We start from the raw sequence: 23,389 nt of genomic DNA, 5'->3' as shown, positions 1-23,389 counted from the left end.
AGGTGAGCAGGGAAGGTGCCCCAGCATGGAGCCCTCAGACAATACCGAGAAAAGCAGTGAGGAAGAAGAGCCACCAGAGGCTCAAGCGAGGAGGCAGGCAAGGGAACAGAGAGCCAATGGCCAGGGATTGGGCAGGGGGCTTAGGACAGTGGATTACATTTGGGAAGGAAGGTAGGGGATCCAGCAGGGGGCAGTCAGGCTCCAGGCCGAGGCCCACCTCTGGGTTTTAGGGTTCCTGGTGCAAGACCAGGTGAGCATCCTGGGAAGGGCATCAGGAAAACGAGCATGGAAGAGACAGAAAGGACAGGAGGGACAAAGCAGGTCACAGCTTGAAGGGCTGCAGGATGGGTGTGGGTGGGGTGGGGGCTAGGATACCAACAAGGAGCCCAGGCAATGGACTTAGAAGAGGGCCTGGGCCAGAGGAGAGCAGGGAAGCCAGGCCAGGATGGTAGGGCTGCACTAAGGTAATGTAGTATAGGAATGCCATGGGGAGAGGGAAGTGACCCTAGCAAGGGGCCCTCAGTAAATGTCCAGAAAAGCAGTGAGCAAGAAGGGCCACCAGAGGCCTAAGCGAGAAGCCAGGCCAGGGAACAGAGTGCCAAGGGCCAAGGCTTCAGCAGGGGGCTCAGGACAGTGGATTACATTTGGGAAGAAAGGCAGGGGATCCAACAGGGGGCAGTCAGGCTCCAGGCCCAAGGCCACCTCCAGTTTCAGGGTTCCTAGTCCCGAACCAAGCACTCAGGTAGATCAAGGGGCCCAGGCACCGGCCAGGGCATTGTTTCCCATAAGGCGCCCTGGATCAGATGAGAACCTTGAGGCTGGGTCCTCACAAAGGAGGCCAGGAAAAGGAAGGGGGCCAGAAGGTGGGCAATGGGAGGCCGTGCAAAGGGGTTGTGGTGGGTGCACATGAGGCGAGACCCAGGACCTAAGCCAGGAACCCAGGCAAGGGACCCACCCGATCAATGGTGATGGGGGACCCAATGAGCAGGGTACCTGCGAGCACCAGAAAAAGGCGCAAGGGGAAGAGGAGGAAGGGGCTGAATGAGGACCAGGAGAAGCCAAGGGGCACCTAGGGGAATCCACTGGCTGTCCCAAGCAAAGGGCCCCCAGGTCAAAACCAACATGAAGAGACTCCTTGCTATGCCAAGGACAAAGAGGAACACAGTCAGGGGCTCAGGCGAATGCCCAGGCCCAGGGACCAGAGCACAAAGGGTCAAGGTTGTCAGGGTTAGGGAGGCTTGGGTTGTGCCCAGGGCAGCATGGAAGGGTGGAGGGAAGGGAGGGGATCGCTCAGGGCTGGGTTGGAGCAAGTCCATGTTAACTGCCACTCCTCAAGGTTTAGGCAGTGAGGGGGACTCAAGCAAGTGTCAAGTGTCGGGGCTGTTTCCCATAGGGAGCATTCAGGGCACAGAGGCAAGCCATTTCCACTCCTCTGTTCCAGGTGAATGGATCTTCAGAGAGGGACCTGGACCAAAGGAGAGGGGGCCAAAGAGGGTACTGTGAGGAGATTCCTGGTATGCAGAAGTGGGGTGTGGTGGGCTGCAGGACCCATTCCAGCAGCACAGGGTAGGGAGTAGCAGGTGCGGACAGAGGGTTTGGACAGTGAAGCATACCATAGCATGAGGGGTTCAGGGGGAACCACAGGAGGGGGCAGGCAACAGAGGCCTGAAACCAAGGGACAGTGAAAGAGTTCTCAATAAGAGGGAAAACAGATCAGCATCTCAAGCAAAGTGCCAGGCACAGTGATTGAGAGCCAAGTGCTTGCACCTGGGCCTGGGTGAATGAAAGAAACATGAAGGAGGAGCAGTGGGAGAGGAGAAAGTGCATTAGGTGGCACAGGTGGAGAACAGCTTAATGCCCAGATGAACTGCAGAGTGTTAGGGTTCAGGAGTAGGATCCCAGCTGAGGGAGGCCAAAGGACCCAGGCAAGGGGCAGGGCTGCATTTTCCAAAGAGGCCAAATCAAGTCGCTTGGCCCAGGTGAGCATCCTGGGAAGGGGATCAGGAAGTGGGCATGACCAACACAGAAAGGATAGGAGGGCTAAAGCAGGGCACATCCTGAAGGGCCACAGAAAGGGTGTGGGTGGGATGGGGCCCAGGACCTCACCAAAGATCCCAGGTAAGGGACCGAGAAGTGGGCCCAGGCCATCGGAGAGCAGGGAATGCCAGGCCGGGAAATCAGGGCTTCACTAGTGTACCACAGTACAGGAAAGCCAAGGGGAGCAGGGAAGCAGCCCCAGCGAGGAGCCCTCAGACAATACCCAGAAAAGCAGTGAGCAATACGGGCCACCAGATGTTCAAGTGAGGAGCCAGGTCAGGGAACGGAGAGCCAAGGCCCAGGGCTTGGGCAGGTGACACAGGACAGTGGATAAGATTTGGGAAGGAAGGCAGGGGATTTAGCAGGGGGCAGTCAGGCTGCAGGCCCAAGGCCACCTCCAGGTTTCAGGGTTCCTGATGCTGGACCAAGCACCCAGGGAGAGCAAGGGGCCCATGCAAGTGCAGCACATTGTTTCATATTAGGCACCCTGGATCAGATGAGAATCCACGGCCATGGTCCTGGAAAAGGAACCCAGGAAAGGGAAGGGGGCCAGATGGAGTGCAATGGGAGGGTATGGCAGGGGGTCGGGTTGGATGCACATAGGGGCAAGACCCAGGACCCAAGCCAGATGCCCAGGCAAGGGACCCATCCAGTCAATGGTGATGGAGGACCTAAGGAGCAGGAGACCTGTGAGTGCCAGGAAAAAAGCACAAGGGGAAGTGGAGGAAGGGCTATGTGAGGCCCAGGAGAAGACAAGGGGCACCTAGGGGAGCTCACTGATGGGGCCAAGTAAGGGGCCCCCAGGTCAGCACCAACACAAATTGACTGCACACTATGCCAAGGGATATGAGGAACACGGTCAGGGGCTCAGGCAAGCACACAGGCCTGGAGATTGGAGCACAAACGGTCAAGTTAGGGAGGGCTCCGTTGCAGTAGGGGCAGCATGCAAGGCCAGAGAGCAGGGGAGGGAAGGGAGGGGATTGCCCTGGGCTGGGTGGAAGGAAGTCCATGTTACCTGCCAGGCTGTTAAGAGGACTCAAGTGAGTGGCAGGGCTGTTTCATAAAGGGAGCATTCAGTGCACAGAGGCGAGCCAATTCCATACTTCTGCCCCAGGTGAGTACATCCTCAGAGAAGGATCTGGAACAAAGGAGGAGTGACAAAAGAGGGTAATATAAGGGGTATCTGGTGTGCGGAAGTAGGGGCGGTGGGCTGCAGGACCCATTCCACAGCACAGGGTAGGGAAAAGCAGCAGGATTGAAGGGTCCGGGCAGTGCCAGCATACCACAGCATGAGAGGATCAGAGGGGAGGCACAGGATGGGGTAAGCAACAGGGGCCTGAAATCTGGAAACAGGGAAAGGTTCCTCAAGATGGGGGAGAATCACTTAGGATCTCAAGCAAGGAGCTGGGCCCAGTAATGGAGAGACAAGTGCTAGCACCTGGATCTGGGTGAATGAAAAGAAACATGGAGGGGAAACAGCGGGGAGAGAGAAAGTGGAGTTGGTGGCACAGGGGGAGAATGGCTCAAGGCCCAGATCCTCTTCAGGGTGTCAGGGGTTGGGATCAGGACCTGGCTGAGGGAGGCCAAAGGTCCCAGGCAATGGGCAGGGCTAAGTTTTCCAAAGGGAGCCCCCAGGGCCAAGAGGCCAAATCCAGTCGCCTGGCCTAGGTGAGCATGCTGGGAAGAGGATCAGGAAAGCGGGTGTGGCAGAGACAGAAAAGACAGGAGGGCCAAAGCGGGGCACAGCCTGAAGGGCCGCTGAACAGGTGTGGGTGTTGTTGGGGTCAGAACCCCAGCATGGAGCCCAGGCAAGGGACCTAGAAGATGGCCCAGGCCAGAGGAGAGCTGGGAACGCTGGGCCAGGAAGGCAGGGCTGCATTAGGGTTTTGCAGTACAGAAATGCAAAGGGGAGCAGATAAGCCACCCCAGCGAGGGGCCCTCAAACAATTCCCAGAAAAGCAGTGAGCAAGAAAGGCCACCAGAGGCTCAAACAAGAAGCCATGCCAGGGAACGGATAGCAAAAGGTCAGGGCTTGGACAGGGGGCTCAGGAGAGTGGATTGCATTTGGGAAGGAAGGCAGGAAATCCATCAGGGAGTAGTCAGGCTCGAGGCCAAGGGCCACCTCCAGGTTTCAGGGTTCCTGGTGTCGGACCAAGCACCCAGGGGGAGAAAGGGTCCCAGATGAGGGCCAGGGCATTGTTTCCCATAAGGTGCCCTGGATCAGATGAGAACCTATGGCCAGAGTCCTGGCAAAGGAGACCTGGAAAAGGAAACAGGACTGAAGGAGGCTGATGGAAAGGCACGCAAGGGGGTCAGGGTTGGTGCATATAGGGGTGGTACCCAAGACCCAAGCCAGGTGCCCAAGCAAGGGACCCACCCAATCAATGGTGATGGGGGACCCAAGGAGCAAGAGACCTGCGAGCACCAAAAAATAAGGCACAAGGGAAAGGGGAGGAAGGGGCTGCATGAGTACCAGGAGAAGCTAAGAGGCACCTAGGGGATCCCGCTGGTGGGCCCAAGCAAGTGGCCCCCAGGTCAGACTCAACACTAAGGGACTCCTTGCTATTCCAATGGCCATGAGGAATGGGGTCTGGAGCTCAGGTGAATGCCCAGGCCTAGGGACCAAAGCACAAATGGTCAGGGTTAGGGAGGGCTTGGTTGAGGTAGGGGTAGCATGGAAGGTCGGAGGGAAGGGAGGGGATTGCTCAGGGCTGGGTTGGAGCAAATCCATGTTAACTGCCAGGCCTCAAGGTTCAGGTAGTGAGGGTGTTCAGTATTCACAGTGAATATAAGTGCTGGCAAAGGCACTTTCCCACTGTCTTGACAAGGCCATAGTGAGGATGAATGCTGGCAAAGCCACACTGGTTGGTGGGAAACTGAAACCATGAGATCCTTTTTTATGTAACTGGGACTTTTCATTTTCATGGTCATGTTCCTGACAGGAGGCATGATTATGTTAAGTGCCAAACCAAATTAAATTTCAGATGGCTAGAACATAACAGGTATTTCATGCCTTGAAGGCTGTTCTACTACCCCTCAGCATATCAAGGACAAAGTGGAAAGCTGTTCTACTATCTCAGTAGATTGATAACAAAATTGATAATGGACAACAATCATTCCCAAAAGGTCATGAGAATTTTAGGCAAATTAATTTATCAACTAGATCCCAAGCCCATATTTCTGGCCTTTTAGAAAACCTAATGATTATGCTCATTGTACAAAACCCACCATACGTAGTGTCATTCTTGATTAAGAAAAGTTATGTTTTATACTTAGGAAAGTTAATACATATAAGGATACATTTTTCTCATTTCTATAAATCCTCTTTACTTTACATAGGGATTTATGATGAGCATACTTAACATTGGCCGAAAGTGGACTGATGTTTAGAACTTACTTTTTATTTAGAAAGATTATAAAGATGTAAGAACTAGTGCACCTTGACTGAGAAACAAACTCTTTGAGAAAGCAGCTCACCAGTTTTATGAGAATAAATTTAGAAAATAATTAAAGTAGCTTTATAAGACATATGTTTTTTATAATGTTAGAAGTATTATTCTATTTAGATTCTTGGGTTTAGAATTCATAATTTTTTTAACTATATTGGTTTCTGATATGTTTTAAGAATGGTTTATAAACTTTAGGATATTTTAATTATAAGATTTAAGGAGACATTTTAGATGGGCATTTTAGATTAGAAATAAAAGTGCAGGTGTACTTTAAAACTTAAAGTTTAATGATAGCTTAGGGGACTTAGAATCTGGTTACGTAGTTTGGCATTAGTTAACAAGAAAATATTACTGCTTGGGAAAATCTGAAAAAAAATGTAAATTAGTGATGCATTTTATTAATGTTTGGTAACTAAAGGTCACATCCTGGGAAAATGTAAATTGATGTTACATTTTTCTATACCCCTAATTATGGTTAAGGAAACATTATGTCTTGACAAAGTTTTGAAATTGTATAATCAATGACGTATTCTGAATCTATAATGATGAGAAAAATTGTAATAAAAGATGACCCAAAGAAAGCTGCATTAGAGCTCTCTCTCTCTGGAGATTGCTCCAACAAAACAACTCCTGTCTCATCTTTTTGCTGATGCCACGCATCCTTCAGGACTCCCTGGACCCGGCTAGGGCTGGACCTGGGCAAATGGTGCTCCAACCAGGTAACTGAAGGTAAGTCCCCTAGACATTTGCCCCCTTGTTTTCAGAGTGGATAGGTCATTACCTCTGGGTTTCACAGGCCCCCTATTAGCAGAACAGGTAAGAGTAGGTAATTAGGTAAAAGAAAAATGGGTAAAACAAAATCTAAGGAATGAAGATTATTCATTGATATTGTTAAACATATGCTTAGAAAAAAAGAAGGTTTCCACTTCACAATTACAGAGGTTGTTTTTTTTTTTTTTTTTTTCATTTTATTTAGGAATGTTGTCCTTGGTTCCCGGAAGAGAGAACCTTAGATTTAAAAACATGGGCAAAAACAGGAGAAGATTTAAAAGCACATTACTCTGATTAGGGACCAGAAAATATGTATGTAGATGCTATGGCATTATGGAATCTTTTAAAAGATATGTTAGATCCAGCTCATAAACCTGAAATCTTAAATAAGATTAATTCAACTGTCCCTACTGAAGAAACTTTCCTAAGGAGGGACACTATAAGCGAAATTTATGTCCTACAAAAAATATGATGATGATGAGGATCAGTCTTGTTCAGAAAATGAAGATAATTTAGAAGAAGCAGCTATTGAATATCATAATGAAGAATTTTTTTGCCAGTAAATACTGCCCTTGTAGACTTCTTACATATTCTCCTACCAAAAATGAATTAGGTTCCAAAATAAAAAATACCCTACCTCCTCCATCACTGAATGCAGGATTTAAAGGAGCTGTGAGAGAGGCTCTACAATCTGCAGATCTAAGTTTTACTCTCCCTATCACTTTTGTTGATTCAGATGATGAACACTATATGCCTCAATGGGAGCCCCTTCCTTTAAAAATTTTAAAAGAATTAAAACAGTCTGTTCATGATTATGGACCCATTTCTCCTTATACTTTACAGATAGTAGAGATTATTGCCACTAGATGGATGACTCAATATGATTGGTTTGCTACTGCAAAATCTTGTCTCCCCAGAGGGACATTCTTATTATGGAAAACAGACTATGAAGATAGAGCTAAAGAATGCTCTCCATATAATATATCTGTAAACAGTGAAGTTACTTTTGATATGTTAATGGGAGAAAATGATTAGGCTCAGCCAAGTGATCAATTACATTTGCCTCGTCCTGCTTTGGTCCAGTGCTCAGATTTAGCAGTTAATACTTGGAAACAATTGGAAAATAAAGGAGTTAAAACTTCTGGCTTAAGTACTATAAAACAGAAGCCTGAAGAAACTTTTGAGGAATTTTTGTTTCAATTAAAAGAATCAGTGGAAATAATTATAAGTAATAATGAAGCTGCACAAATTGTAATCAAACAATTAGCTTTTGAAAATGCAAATACTGCATGTCAGACACTCCTAAGAAGTATTAGAAAGGAGATTTATCTGATTTTGTTAAGGTTTGTGCTGACGTATCACCCTAATATTTGCAAGGTGTAGCCATAGTAACAGCATTACAGGGACAAACAAATGCTCAGTTTCTTAAAAGGCTTCAAAACAGAGGACAAAATAAAGGAAATCATAGCCATTTTTCTTGTGGACAGAGAGGTCATTTAGTAAAATTTGTCCTAATAAAAACTTTCAAAATAAAGGAAACACAGTTCCCAATCAGATATCTATACCCAAAAATGTATGCCCACATTGCAATAAGGGATTTCACTGGGCAAAGGAATGTTGCTCTAAATTTGATAGAGATGGAAGACTTTTAGAAGGTGGACCAATAACTCAAAAATTTCCACAAATGACTGCCAATCCATTACCAGGAAACTAGTAATGGGGCCAGCCTTGGGCCCCTTAAATAATGGAGGCCATCAACAATCCTTTTCAACAGGATATACTATAAGGGCTTTATTAAGAGCCACCCTATATTCAGCAGGATTAGATTTGGCATCTTCAGAATCTGTAGTTATTCCTTCAGATTCTTGTGTTCTAGCTATACCTACCAAAATTTATGGACCTTTACCTAAAGGAACTTTTGGCCTTATTCTAGGAAGAAGCTCTGCTTCCCTACAGGGAATCAAAGTTATTCCTGGAGTTGTTGATTCTGATTATACTGAAGAAATTAAGATTTTAATGGAACCCTCATCTTAAAAGACCTTGATTATTCTTAAAGGCCAAAGAATTGCTCAAATCTTGTTACTCCCTTATTTATTTATCAGAAACCAATATCAGAAACTGAGCTATTTCAAATGAAAAAAGACACACAAGAGGATTTTCTTCCAGTGATATGGCATTCTCAGTTCAAAAAATTCAAAATTCTCATCCTATGAAAAAACTAGATAGTCAGGGAAAAACAATTGAAGGTTTATTGGATACAGGAGCAGATGTTACTTTTATAGCAGGAAAAGATTGGCCCTCAACCTGGCCTACAACAGTAACTCCCTCAACACTTATGGTACTTGGCACTGCTACTAATGGGGAAAAAGCACTCAAATACTTAAATGGGCTGATGACAAAAATTCAGGAACTTTTCAACCATATTTTATTCTTTCTCTTCATTTTACTTTATGTTGCTGAGATATAATGTTTAAAACGGGAGTCTCTCTCTATACTGCTCTTGTAGAAGAGGATCAACAGGATTTTTAATTTGGGCCATTGTTGAAACAGCAGACAAAATGACTTGAAAAAATGATGAGCCTATATGGATAGAACAATGGCCCCTAACAACAGAAAAAATACAGGCTGCAGACTTGTTGTTTAAGGAACAAGTTAATTTAAAACCTATAGAACCTTCTAATAGTCCATGGAATACTCCTATATTTGTTATTAAAAAGAAATCAGGTAAATGGAGATTATTACAAGATTTAAGAGTTATAAATGCTACTATGGAGGATATGGGTTCCTACAACCAGGACTCCCTTCTCCAGTAGCTGTCCCTAGAGGATCTCATGTCATGGTGATAGACTACAAGATTGCTTTTTTACTATTCCATTACATCCTAATGATTGTAAAAGGTTTGCTTTTTAGCCTTCCCTCTGTTAATTTAAAATGGCCATATCAACATTTTCAATGGAAGGTGTTGCCTCAAGGTATGAAAAATAGTCCTATTCTTTGTCAAAAATATGTTGCATCAGCAATACAACCAATAAGAGATAAATATAAAAATGCCTATATTATTCATTTATGGATGACATATTAATTGCTTATAAAGATGTTCATTTGCTTCATTATATATTATTAATGTTGACACAGTCCTTACAAAATTTTGGCTTAATCATTGGCCCAGATAAAATCCATCAATCACCTTCTTATAATTATTTGGGTAGAATTATAAATACTCAAACTGTTTTCCATCAAAATTTAAAATTATGGACTGATCATTTATAAACTTCAAATTATTTTCAAAAACTTTTAGGTGATATTAATTGGATTCATCCTTTTCTGAAACTTACTACTGCAGAACTTAAACCATTATTTTATATTTTGAAAGGAGACTCTAACTCATGCTCTTCTCACATTTTGACAGAAGAACCTAAACTGGCTTTAAATAAGGCAGAAGAAGCTATTAATAAACAACAATTGCAAAGAGTTGATTATACTCAAACTTGGGATTTTCTTGTTTTATCAACTCCTCATACACTTACAGGAGTATTATGGTAGTCAGGTCCTTTAGGGTGGGTACATATGCCAATTACTTCTAAGAAGGTTATTTGCTCATACCCTACTGTGATTGCTTTATTAATAATAAGAGGAATACATAGAAATAAAGAGTTATTTGGGAAAGAAATGCATAATTTGGTGATTCCCTATTCTAGAGATCAATTAAATACACTTATGGAATATTCTGAAGATTGGCAAATAGCTTTACAGGGATATTGTGGTCACATTAAGTTTCATTTGCCATCTCATCCCTTGTTATATTTAGTTAAAAATCACCTTGTTATGTTCCAAAATTGTTTTCTTCTGAGTCTTTATCTCAACCAGCAGCCTTAGTTTTCACTGATGGCTCCCCAAATGGATGAGCATCTTTAGTTATTAATGATAAAACCTCTGCTCAGAGGGCAGAAATAATAGCAATAATTATGGTTTTTATTCAATTAAAAGATCAAATGTTTATATACTGATTTTCAGTATATTGTGAACATTTTTCCTTATATAGAGACAGCTTCTCTTCCTCAGCATAAGACTACAATTTTCCATTATTTAAATTTTTGACAGAAGTTGATTTTAGATTAGATAGACATATTATTTTATAGGACATATTTGAGGACATTCTAACTTATCAAGAGAATTGTCACAAGGCAATGCTTGGCAGATTCATTAACCAGACACCAAATTCTTACTATTCAGGAAGATAAAGCTAGTCATGCTTTACATCATCAAGATGCTTCTGCCCTTTGACAGCAATTTCATATCCCAGGGAATCATCTAGAACTATTGTCAGAAATTGTCAAACCTGTCCATCATTATTGCCAACTTTACCCATGGGGGTTAATCCTTGTGGTTTAAGACCTAATGATTTATTGCAAATGGATGTTACTTATATTCCTTCATTTGGAAAATTAAGTTATGTTCATATTGTTGTTGATACTTTCTCTCATGTGAGTATTGCCTCAGCAAGAACTGGGGAAGCCTATAAAGATGTAGTGCAACACTTGTTTATTTTTTTCTCATATTTGGGGATGCCCAAAACATTAAAAACAGATAATGCACCAGCTTATACTTCAAATGCTTTCAAAAATTTTTTTGATATGTTTAAAATTTCTCATTCTACAGGAATACCCTATAATCCTCAAGGACAAGCTATAGTTGAGAGAGCTCATTAAACATTAAAAGCTCAAATTACTAAACTTCAAGAAGGAGAATATAAATATAGTTCTCCTCATCATGTTCTACAACATGCCTTGTTTGTGATTAATCATATTAATTGTGATTATAAAGGAGTAACTCCCATGCTAAGACATTGGGAAAATGAGAAAATATCAGCAAATCCCTTGGTAATATTGAAAGATATCTTGATAGGTAAATGGAATGGACCTGATGTATTACTAACTTGTGGTCAAGGATATGCTTGTATCATTCCACAGGACACAGATTCCCCCATTTGGATTCCTGACAGACTGATTCGACCCAATGTCCAGCTTCTGGACCAGAAAGCTGGAGAGATCGTGCCCTCGGAGTCTCCAGTACTCCCCACCATTGACCGTGATGCCTGAGGAAGATTTGATGACTACCCTGATTCCATCACTTTCCCGAATGAACTTTGGTAGTCCTCAATCCTTACCCAGAGGAGCAACTTCTACAAGATCTGCAGAACTGCCAACTTGGGGACAATTAAAACAATTTACTCATCAATCTTGAGAACTTATTTCTGCTTAGTCAAATCCATGCACTCCTGAGAGTATGTTTGTTGCTATATTAGCTATTCTTGCCTGTCATATAACCAATGTATCTTCTGAATATTACTGGGCATATTATCCTGATCCACTTTTATTTTATCTTACTGCTTGGGGAAAAGGAGATATTAAGGTATTTACCAATAATACTGATCTCCTAGGGGGTGAGTCTGATTCTTTTATTACCCCTATATCAACTTATAATTTTAGTTTTAAGGGTCATAGTCATTTACCTCCTCTTTGTTTTAGCCATAATGTCATTCAAACTGTGGGCTGTATACCACTTAATTATAGAAATTTTATAACAAATTCTCCAAATGAGGAAAGATGTGTAAAGGATCTTTGGGCACTTTCTATTTTAACTTTAAGTTTTCCTGATTTTGAAGAAATCTTACCTCCAGAAAGGCCCCCTCCTATGTTTCAAGATTGTAAAAAACTGACTCCTATCTTAATTATTCATGGGTAGGGGTAAATAGACAATTTGGATTTCCAATCTGGAAAAAATGTATGTTTTTTGAAAGAAGATTTAAACTCTTTCCAAAAAAATTCTTCTTTTCCAATATATGATTTTTCTATTTCTGAAACTGATTATGATGATCATGGATGTTTATCATCACATCCATGGAATACGCCTCAAGCACAAACTTATGAGAGTTCCACTTAGCCTGTGAAAATATGGTATTCAGCTAGATGGGTCACCCCTTTATATTTTACTAAACTTAAACAACATTATCAGGTTTATACAGAACTTTATATGTAATTGGTTTCCTCAGATATAATACATATGGATAGGCCTTTTCACCATATGAGAATCATTTTGTTATGGCTTATGTAGGATTCCCTTATGCAATATTACTTAGAAATCAATTAACACTACAGATTTCAAAATAAGAGGATGAAACTAATGATGTTGTTTGTGAAGGTTGCACATTAACAAATTGTATTGATCATAGCATTTCATATTCTAATGCCATTTTAATTGTACATCAAACTTCTTATATTATGTTGCCTGTTAAAGTAGATTCTGTTTGGTATGATGATCCTGGGTTATAAGCATTATGTTTAGTTAATCAAGCACTAACATTAATATTAACATTTTATAGCTGCCTTAATTTTAGGAATTTCAGCATTAATTTGTATAATATGGTCCATAGTTGCTTCCACTATGGCATTAGTTAAAGAAATTCATACTTATCAAGTAAATAAGTTGTCACAAACGCCAAGGCACAGGGACTAAAGCACAAAGGGTCAGGGATAGGTAAGGCTGGGTTGCAGTAGGGGCAGCATGGAATGCTGGAGGGAAAGGAGGGGATCTCTCAGGGCTGGGTTGGAGCAAGTTCATGTTAACTGCCAGTCCTCAAGTTTCAGGCAGTGAGGGGGACTCAGGCAAGTGGCAGGGCTGTGTTTCCCATAGGGAGCATTCAGGGCACATAGGCAAGCCAATTCTGCACCTCTGCCCCAGGTGAGTAGATCCTCAGAGAGGGACCTGGACCAAAGGTCAGGGGCCAAATAGGGTACTGTGAGGGATTACTTCGTGTGCAGAAGTAGTGGGGTGGGCTGCAGGACCCATTCCAGCAACACAGGGTAGGGAGAAGCAGGGGGAATGGAGGGTCCAGGCATGCCATCATACCACAGCATGAGAGGATCAGAAGGGAGGCAGAGGAGGGGGCAAGCAATAGGGGCCTGAAACCAAGGGAAAAGGAAAGGGTCCTCAAGAAGGGGGGAATGGCTCAGGGTCTCAAGCAAGGAGCCATGCCCAGTAATGGACAGCCAAGTGCTAGCACCTGGGCCTGGGAGAATGAAAAGAATCATGGAGGGGGCAGTCCATGTTTACTGCCAGGCCTCAAGTGGGAGGGGAGAAAGTGGAGTTGGTGGCCCAGGTGGAGAATGGCTCAAGGCCTAAATCCACTGCAGGGTGTCTGGTGCCCAGAGCAGGTCCCAGTCTGAGGGAGGCCAAAGGGCCCAGGCAAGGGGCAGGGCTATGTTTTCCAAAGGGAGCCCCCAGGCCAAGAGGACAATTCAAGTCACCTTGCCTGGGTGAGCATCCTGTGCTGAGAGCCATTGCCAAGTAGGAATGACGCATGGGAATTTCTTTGTCAGCCTACTCCATGTTGCTTAGAGGAAGGACTCTCCATTGTGGAAATGGGCTTGCCTTTGGACCCAGATCATTTGCAGTGACATTGCATGTATGTTTGAGTAAGGTGACCCTGCTCAAGGACCAGGGTGGATCCAGGTTTAGGGAGGATCCTGCTGGGATTAGGGAGTATCCTGCTCCTTGGGTTTAGGGCGGTTCCAGGTTTAAGGTGTACCCTGCTGGGAATAGGGCATATCCTGCTGCCTCAGGCACGCCCACTCCTTGAGTTCCCCTTGAGTTCTCATGGGATTCAGAGAGTATTTGGGATTCAGAGCCCTGTGGAGTGTGTGGATTTTGCCCAGAACGTGGATTTCCCCAGAACATGATTGTAGAGTGCCGGTGTGAGTTCGGGAATAAAGAATTGCTGTTTGAATCTACAAGGCTGTGAGTGGCTCATGATTTTGTGCCCAGCCAGACTGCGGCAATCCTGGAAAGGGGATCAGGAAAGTGGACATGGTAGAGACAGAAAGGACAGGAGGGCCTAAGCAGGACACAGCCTGAAGGGCTGCAGGACAGTGTGGGTGGGGTAGGGGCCAGGACCCCAGGAAGGAACCCAGGCAAGGGACCTACAAATGGTCCCAGGCCAGGGGAGAGCAGGGAAAGATGGGCCGGGAAGGCAAGGCTGCACTAGGGTGCTGCACTACAGGAATGACAAGGGGAGCAGGGTAGTGGCCCCAGCAAGAAGCCCTCAGACAATGCCCAGAAACTCAGTGAGCAAGAAGGACCACCAGAGGCTCAAACGAGAAGCAAAGGACAGAGAACGGAGAGCCAAGGTCCAGGGCTTGGGCAGGGGGCTCAGGACAGTGGATTACATTCAGGAAGAAAGGTAGGGGATCCAGCAGGGGGCAGTCGGGCTCCAGGCCCAGGGCCACCTCCAGGTATCAGGATTCCTGGTGCCTGTCCAAGCACCCAGGGAGAGCAAGGGGTCCAGGCAAGGACCAGGGCATTGTTTCCCATAAGGTGCCCTGGATCAGATGAGAACCTCCGACAAGGGTCCTGGCAAAGGAGGTCAGGAAAAGGAAGGGGGCCAGAGGAGGGTGACGGGAGGGTACGCAAGGGGGTCGGGTGGGTGCACATAGGGGCAAGACCCAAGACCCAAGCCAGGCACCCAGGCAAGGGACACACCCGATCAATGGTGACGGGGGACCCATGGAGCAGGAGACCTGTGAGTGCCAGAAAAAGGCACAAGGGAAAGGGGAGGAAGGGGCTGCGTGAGGACTAGGAGAAGCCAAGGGGCACCTAGGGGAGCCCACTGGCAAGTGCAAGCAAGGGACCTCCAGGTCAGTCCCAACAGGAAGAGACTTCTTGCTATGCCAAGGGTCATGATCAACTCCGTCAGGGGCTCAGGTGAATGCCCAGTCCCAGGGACTGGAGCACAAATGTTCATGGATAGGGAGGGCTGGGTTGCTGTAGGGGCAGCATGGAAGGCTGGAAGGAAGGGAGGGGATCACTCAGGGCTGGTTTCATGCAAGTCCATGTTTACTGCCAGGCCTCAAGGTTCAGGCAGTGTGGGGGATTCAGAAGAGTGGCAGGGCTGTGTTTCCCATAGGGAGCATTCAGGGTGTAGAGGTGAGCCAATTCTGCTCCTCTGCCCCAGGTGTATAGATCCTCAGATAGGGACCTGGAACAAAAGTGGTGGGGCCAAATAGGGTACTGTGAGGGGATACCTGGCATGTGAAAATGGGGGGGGGTGGGCTTTAGGACCCATTCCAGCAGCACAGGGTAGGGAGAATCAGAGGAATTGGAGGGTCCAGGCGGTGCCAGCATACCACAGAATGAGGGGATCAGAGGGGAGGCACAGGAATGGGCAGACAACAGGGGCCTGAGACCAAGGGACAGAGAAAGGGTCCTCAGGAAGAGGGAGAATGGCTCAGGGTCTCAAGCAAGAAGCCATTCCCAGTGATGGAGAACCAAGTGCTAGCACCTGGGCCTGGGTGAATGAAAGGAAAAATGGAGGGGGAGCAGCAGGAGGGGAGAAAGTGGAGTCTGTGGCCCAGGGAGAGAATGACTCAAGGCCCAGATCCACTGCAGGGTGTCTGGTGTCCGGAGCAGGGCTCCAGCTGAGGGAAACCAAAGGGCCAGGCAAGGGACAGAGCTATGTTTTCCAAAGGAAGCCCCCTGGGCCAAGAGCCCAATCAAGTCGCCTGGCCCTGGTGAGCATGCTGGAAAGGGGATCAGGAAAGCGGGCCTGGCAGAGGCAGAAAGGACAGGAGGGCTGAAGCAGGGCACAGCCTGAAGGGCCCCAGGATGGGTGTAGGTGGGGTGGGGGCCAGGACCCCAGCAAGGAGGCCAGACAAGGGATCTAGAAGTGGGCACAGGCCAGGGGAGAGCAGGGAATGCCAGTCTGGGAAGGCAGGGCTGCACTAGGGTACTGCAGTATAGGAAAGTCGAGGGGAGCAGGGAAATGGCCCCAGTGGGGAGTCCTCAGACAATACCCAGAAAAGCAGTGAGCAAGAAGGGCCATCAGAGGCTCAAGTGAGGAGCCTGGCCAGGGAACTGAGAGCCAAGGCCCAGGGCTTGGGCAAGGGGCTCAGGACAGTGGATTTCATTTGGGAAGGAAGGCAGGTGATCCAGCAGGGTGCAGTCAGGCTCCAGGCCCAGGGCCACCTCCAGGTTTCAGGGTTTCTGGTGCCGGACCAAATACCCAGGGAGAGCAAGAGGCCCTGCCGTGGGCCAAAGCATTTTTTCCCATAAGGTGCTGTGGATCAGATAAGAACCTATGGATCGGGTCCTGGCAAAGGAGGCTCCCAAAAGGAAGGGGGCCAGAGGAGGATGACAAAAGGACATGCAAGGGGGTCGTGGTGGGTGGTGCACATAGGGATGTGACCCAGGACCCAAGCCAGGCTCCAGGCAAGGGACCCACCCGATCAATGGTGATGGGGGACCCAAGGAGCAAGAGACCTGTGAGTGCCAGAAAAAGGTGCAAGGGAAAGGGGAGGAAGGGGCTGCATGAGGACCAGGAGAAGCCAAGGGGCACCTATGTGAGCCTGCTGCCAATCCCACTCAAGTGGCACCCAGGTCAGACCCAACATAAAGAGAATTCTTGCTATGCAAAGGGCCATGAGGGACATGAGGGTGTCCGGTTTCCAGAGCAGGGTCCCTGCTGATGGAGGCCAAAGGGCCCAGGCAAGGGGTAGGGCTATGTTTTACAAAGGAAGCCCTCAGGGACAAGTGGCCCAATCAAGTCACCTGGCTGGGTGAGCATCCTAGAAAGGGGATCAGGGAAGCAGGTGTGGCAGAAAGCCCAGGCTCAGGAACTGGAGGGCAAAGGGTCAGGGTTTGGCAGGGCTGGGTTTTGGTAGGGGCAGCATGCAAGGCCAGAGGGCAGGGGAGGAAAGGGAGGGGATTGCTCAGGGCTGGGTTGGAGTAAGTCCATGTTAAATGCCAGGCCTCAAGCTTCAGGCAGTGAATAGGACTCAGGCGACTGGCAGGGCTGTGTTTCCCATAGGGAGCATTTAGGGTGCAGAGGTAAGCCAAGTCTGCTCCTTTTCCCAAGGTGAGTAGATCCTAAAAGTGGGACAAGGACCAAAGGAGGGTCCAAAGAGGGTACTGTGATGGGATACTTGGTGTGTGGAAGTGTGTGGGGGTCTTGGGCTGCCAGGACCCATTCAAGCAGCATAGGCTAGGGAAAACAATGGGGGAAGAGGGTCCAGGCATTGCCTGGATACCACATCATGAGGGAATCAGAGGGGAGGCACAGGAGCGGGCTGGTAAATGGGGCCTGAAACCAATGGACCAGTCCTTGAGAAGGGCAGCCATGGCCTCAAGAAAGGAGTTGGGCCCAATAATGTAGAGCCAACTGCTAGCTACTGGGCCTGGGTGAATGCAAAAGGACATGGTTGTCTGTGGGAGCTCTTATACCTCTGCAGCCTGAGTAGATTGGACTGGCTCCTTCGGGCAAAAGACCCATCCCACCTTGGTGTCCAGGCTACCTTGTATACTGCCTTAGCCCATGTAGAGGGGATGCACCCCTACATACATGAGATACCTTCCACCTGGGTGCACAGTGTGTGTGGGGTTCTCCTGTACATCTGCAGCCAGGGTAGCAGGCACTCGCCCCTCCAGTCGGCATACCCCTTTCACCTGGGTGTCAGGGGAAGCTTGTATCTAGGTGCAGCCAGAGTAGCAGGGACTCGCCCCTCTAGGCAAGAGACTACTCACACCTGGATTTGTACAGGGGCTCCTATAGAGCTAGAGCCAGAGTAATAGGGACTTACCCATCTAGGCGGGAGACCCCTTTTACCTGGATGTCTGGGTCAACTCCTATACATCTGCAGACAAGGTAGAGGGGACTCGCCCCTCTAGGCAGGAGACACCTTCCAAATTAACTCCTGGAATTAGTACACCGCCCCAACCAGGCTAGAGGGGACTTGTGCCTCCAGGCAGGAGACCCCTTCCACCTGAGTGTTGGGAGGATCTTGTATACTGCTGCCACCAGGTTAGAGGGGACTTACCTCTCCAGTAAAGACCCCTCAAACCTGGGTGTCAAGGGCAGCTCATATACCACCGCAGCCAGGGTACAGGGCGCTTGCCCTGCCAAGGTGGAGACCCCTCCCACCTGTGTGTCTGGGGGGGGTCTTATACCACCGAGTCAGGGTAGCAGGGACTCACCTGTCCAGGTGAGAGACCCCTTCCACCTGGGTATCAGGGGAGCTCCTATACCACTAGAGCCAGGTTACAGCAGACTCAAACATCCAGTAGGGAAACCCCTAGCACTTGGGTGACTGGGGCAGATGCTATACCTCCCAGCCAGGGTAGAGGGGACTCGCTCCTCCAGTTTGCAGTGGCCTCCCATGTGGGTGTCCTGAGAGCTCTTATATGGCACCAGCCAAAGTAGAGGGGACTCGCCCCTACAGGTGGGAGATGCCTCCCACCTGGGTGCTGGGGTCTTGTATAGATTTTATACCACCAAAGCCAGGGTAGAGAGGACTTGCCCTTCTAGTCGGGAGACCCCACCCAACTGGGTGTCTGGGGAAGCTTGTATACCTGCAAAGCTAGGGTAGAGGGGATTCCCTACTCTATGTGGGAGACCCTTCCTACCAGGGTGTCAGGGGGAACTCTTATCCTGCCACAGCCCAGGTAGAGGGGATTCGCCATTCCAGGCAGGATACCCCTCCCACCTGAATGTCAGGGGGAGCTCTTATACCGCCACAGCCAGAGTAGAGGGAATGCGCTCCGCCAGTTGGGAGACTCCTTCCACCTGGGTGTCCAGAGGAGCTCCTATACCGCCTCAGAAAGGGTAGGGAAAATTCGCCACTCTAGGCGAGAGACCCCTTCCACCTGGGTGTCAGAGGGAGCTAGTATACTGCGCCAGCCAGGGTAGAAGGGACTCGCCCTTAAGGTGGGAGACCCCACCCACCTGGGTGTGGGTGGAGGAGCTCATATACCATTATAGCCAGGGTAGTGGGGACTTGCCCTGCGAGTGAGGAGACCCCTCCCACCTGGGTATAGCTGGGAGCTTGTATAACACCTTAGCCAGGGTAGAGGGGACTCGCCCTTCCAGGTGGGAGACTCCTCCAACCTGGGTGTCAGGGGAGCTCATATACTACAGCAGCCAGTATAGAGGGGGCTCAGCCCTCTATATTGGAGACTCCCCCCACGTGGGTATGGTGGGAGAGGGGCTTGTATACCACCATATCCAGGGTAGAGGGGACTCACCCCTCCTTTCTGGAGACCCCTCCCACCTGGGTGTCTGGGGTGCTCCTACTTCACTGCAGCCAGGGTAGAAGGGACTTTCCCCTCTATGTAGGAGACCCCTTGCACCTGGATGTCTGGAGGAGCTCCTATACAGTGATGGCCAAGGGAGAACCAACTTGTCCCTCCAGGAGGAAGATGCCTCACACCTGGGTGTCAGGTGGAGCTAGTATACTGCCCAGCCAGGGTAGAGGGGACTCTCCCCTCCAGGTAGGAAACCCTACCCACCTGGATGTGGCTGGAGGAGCTCATATACCACTTTAGCCAGGGTAGTGGGGACTTACCCCTCAAGGGAGGAGACCCCTCCCACCTGGGTGTATCTGGGAGTTTGTATAACACATTAGCCAGGGTAGAGGGGACTCACCCCTCCAGGAGGGAGACTCCTCCCACCTGGGTTTCAGGGGAACTCATACACTACAGCAGCCAAGGTAGAGGGTTCTTGTCCCTCCAGGCGGGAGACCCCTCCCACCATGGTGTCAGGGGTAGCTCATACTGCAGCAGCCAGGGTAGAGGGGACGCGTCCCTCTATATTGGAGACCCCTCCCACGTGGGTAGGGTGGGGGTGGGGGGCTCATATACCACCATATCCAGTGTAGAGGGGACTCGCCCCTCCTTTCAGGAGACCTCTCCCACCTGGGTCTCTGGGGGAGCTCCTAAACTACTGCAGCCAGGGTAGAAGGGACTCGCCCTTCTAGGCAGGAGACTCCTCGCACCTGGATGTCTGGGGGAGCTCCTATACAGCAGCAGCCAGAGGAGAGCCCACTCTCCCCTCCAGGAGGAAGACCCCTCCCACCTGGATGTCAGAGGAAACTGATACACTGCTGTAGCCAGGGTACAGTGGACATGCTCCCATCTTGGTGCCAGGGTGAGGGTGTATTCCTCCTTAGCCAGGGTAGAGGGGACACGCCCCTCTAAGCCTGAGACCCTTCTCACCTGGTGTCCTGGGGAGATCTTATACCACTGCAGCCATGGTAGAGGGTAGTTTCCCCTTCAGGCGGGAGACTTCTCCCACCTGGATGTCTAGGCGCTCTTATATGGCACCAGCCTAAATAGAGTGGACTCTCGCCCTTTCAGGCGGGAGACCCCTTCCACCTGGGTGTGGAGGTGAGCTTTTATACCACCACAGCCAGGATACCAGGCACTAGCCTGTCAAGGTGAGAAACCCCTCCTACCCGTGTGTCAGGGTAGCTCATATACTGCCATAGCCAGGGTGGAGTGGATTCGCCCCTCCAGGCAGGAGACCCCTCCCGCGTGGGTGTCAGATGGAGCTCTTATACTGCCTCAGCCAGGGTAGAGGGGACTCACACTTCCAGGCGATACTCATTCCACCTGGGTGTCCAGGAGAGCATCTATGCAGCCACAGGCAGTGTAGAGGGGGGCTCTATCCTCCAGTATGGAGACTCCTCACACCTGGTTGTTAGGGGAACTCCTAAACCACAGCAGCCAGGGTGGAGGGGACTCACCCTTTTATACCCCTGAAGAAAGAGTAGTGGGGACTTTCTTCTTCAGGCAGGAGATCCCTCCCACCTGGGTTTTAGGAGGAGATCTTATACCACAGCAGCCATGGTAGAGGGCAGTTTCCCCTCCAGAGGGAGACCACTCCCACCTGGGTGGCTGGGGAGCTCCAATAACAGGCAGGGGGTATAGAGGGAACTTTACCCTCTATACAGGAGACCCCTTCCAACTGGGTGTCCTGGGGAGCTCCTATAAAGCTGCAGCCAGGGTAGAGGGCACTCGAGCTCCAGGCGGGAGACCCCTTTCACCTGTTTGTGAGAGGGAGCTCTTATCCCACTGCAGCCATTGTAGAAGGGACTCGCCCCTCAAGGCAAGACACCCTGGGTGTGGGGGGGAGCTTGTGTATCTCAAAAGCCTGGGTGGAGGGGACTTGCTGCTTCCAGTGGGAGACACCTCCCATCTTGGTATGGGGGGGGAGCTCCTATACCATAGCAGCCAGAATAGAGGGGACTCGCCTCTCCATGCAGGAGACTCCTCCCACCCAGATCCTGGGATAGCTGGTAAACCCCCGCAGCCAGAGTAGGGGGAAGTCAACATTCTAGGCTGGAGACCCCTCCAACTTGTGTGTCAGATGGAGCTCCATGACCGCTGTAGCCAGGGTAGAGGAGACTTGCCTCTCCAGGCGGAAGACCCTCCAAACTGGGTGTCAGGTGGATCTCATATACCGCAGCAGCCAGTGTAGAGACACCTCCAGGCAAGAGACACCTACCACCTGAGAATGGGGGTAACTCCTATACTGCCTTAGCCAGGGTAAAGGGGACACGCGCCTTCAGGCGGGAGACTCCTCCCATCTTGGTATGTAGAGGGAATCTCTTATACCACAGCAGCCAGAATATAGGCTTTTAGGCAGGAGCCTCCTCCCACCTGAGTGTCTGGGAGAGCTGGTAAACCTCTGCAGGCCGGGTAGAGGGAAGTCATCCTTCTAGGCCGGAGACCACTCCCACCTGGGTGTCAGGGGAAGCTACTTAACCACTGCAGCCAGGGTAGAGTGGACCCGCCCCTCCAGGAGGAAGACCCCACCCACCTAGGTGTCAGGTGGAGCTCATATATCCCAGCACCAAGGGTAGAGGCAACTCGCATCTCCAGGCAAGAAACACCTCGCACCTGAGAATGGGAATAAATCCTATACAGCCTTAGCCTGGCTAGAGGTGACTCGCCCCTCCAGGCGGAATTCCCTTCTCACATGGGCATCAGGTGGAGCTTATATACACCAGCAGCTAGGGTATATAGCTGCACCTCCAGGCAAAAGACACCTCCCACCTGGGAATGGGGTTAACTCCTATACTGCCTTAGCAAGTGTAGAGGGGACTCGCCCCTCCAGGCAGAAGACTCCTCCCACATAGGTGTCTGGAGAGTGGGGATCCTATACACCTGTACCCTGGGTAGCAGTGACTCATCCCTCCTGGCCGGAGAACCCTCCTACTGGGGGGGGGTAGGAGGGGGCTCTTATACCACCAAAGACAGGGTTGAGGGGACTTTCCCCTTCAGGCCGGAGACCCTCCCATCTGAGTTGGCGGGGAGTGCCTATATCATTGCAGCCAGAGTAGTGGGGATTTGCCCTTCCAGGCGGGAGACCTCTCCAACCTGTCTGTCATCTGGAGCTCATATACCACCCCAGCCATGGGAGAAAGTACATGCCCCTCCATGCAGGAGACCCTTCACACCTGGGTGTCTGGGGAAGCTTGTATACCTCCAAAACCAAGGTAGAGGGCACTTGCTGCTCCAGTCGGGAGACCCTTCCCACTTGTGTGTCAGGGGGATATCCTATACCACCACAGCAAGGGTACAGGGGACTTGCTCATCCAGGCAGGAGACTCCTCCCACCTGGGTGTGTGTGTGGGAGATCCTATATAGCTACAGCCAGGGTAGAGGGGACTCTCCCCTCCAGGGGGGAGACCTCTCCCACCTGGGTTTCAGGGGGAGCTATTATACTGCTGCAGCCAGGGTAGAGAAGACTCACCCCTCCAGGAGGAAGACCCTTTCCACCTGGGTGTCCTGGGGAGCTTCTATACCGCTAAAGCCAGGGTTGAGGGGACTCCCTCATCTAGGAGGAAGAACCCTCCCACCTGGGTATCAGGGGGAGTTCCTATACTGCTGAAGCCAGGGTAGAGATGACTTGCCTTTCCATTCAGGAGACCCCTCCCACCTGGGTGTCTTCGGGAGCTTGATTACTGCAGCAGCCAGAGTAGAGGGGACTCACCCCTACAGGTGGGAAATGTCGCGACTTCTTGCCCGCAAGAAAGACGCAACTCAAGAATCTTCTTTCAGCAGTTTTATTCAGGCCCCTGATAGTTCTTCTTCTCCCTCTCGGATTCTTCTCCCAGCCTTAATAAAGCATCTCAAGCCCCAATGCAAAGCAGCCACGTGGAGCTTTCTCATAGGGTGATGAAAAGTCATGCGCCAACTCTCCCAAATAAGGAGTTGTTTGTCACAGACCACAGCGGAGCCAGCGCCATCTTGTAATGGCGACCATAATTTGCATAAACGGCAGAAGCGGCTCACCACAGTTC

Source organism: Marmota marmota, unplaced genomic scaffold (assembly GCF_001458135.2).
Source record: "Marmota marmota marmota unplaced genomic scaffold, marMar, whole genome shotgun sequence".
Taxonomy (NCBI): Eukaryota; Metazoa; Chordata; class Mammalia; order Rodentia; family Sciuridae; genus Marmota; species Marmota marmota.
Note: the sequence above shows the minus strand (reverse complement) of the source record.